Raw genomic sequence first — 766 nt, 5'->3', positions numbered from 1 at the left:
TTTTTTGTCTTTAAACAAATGCAATCTTAATATACATCCTCCCAATTTTTTTTCTTCAATTAGTAAGATAGCTTAGAATCCTTTCACATCAGCACATGGTATTTTTTCATAAAGAAGTCTATAATAATTTATTTAATCAGTCCTGAAATCACAGGCATTTAGATTATTTCCAGATTGCACAAACTCACCGTCCTACCAATACCATTGTAAGATTGCTCATTTCTCTACAGCCTCACCAGCAGTGGGTTTTATCCAAACTTTTAAATTTCAGATTGGTGAAAAACTGTAATTCATTGCTCTTAATGTTTAATTCTTAAAATAGAAATGGAGTTGAGCATCTTTCTTTTTACATACTTATTAGCCATTTTCACTTATTTTCTCTAAACTGCCTGTCCACACTAACTGCCTTAGTGTATTTTTTTGTTAGGTTGTTTTTTTTTCTTATTATTTCATATTAGCTTTGGTAAATTAAGGAAGTTAACCCAATGTCTGTTATTTATGCTGCTAATATTTTTCAAAATTCACAGTTTATCTTTTCCGTGCTTAAAAGCACAGACGCTAACCTTTTAAATGAATTAAAATACGTTTATGTACATTTTTACGTACTACGTTTTTTTTAGGTCATGTGGCAACCTCTACAGAGTACATGTTTTCTTCCAGAAAATTTCCTGTCTTCTCATATGGTAACAATTGTTCAACAGCTTGCTTGCCTTGCAAACCCAGAATACACTTCAATTTAAATGGATCCGGAGCTTGACAGTGAAGT

Source organism: Propithecus coquereli, unplaced genomic scaffold (assembly GCF_000956105.1).
Source record: "Propithecus coquereli isolate 6110/MARCELLA unplaced genomic scaffold, Pcoq_1.0 Scaffold42, whole genome shotgun sequence".
NCBI lineage: Eukaryota > Metazoa > Chordata > Mammalia > Primates > Indriidae > Propithecus > Propithecus coquereli.
The sequence above is the reverse complement of the archived record's forward strand: the minus strand, read 5'-3'. Positions refer to the sequence as shown.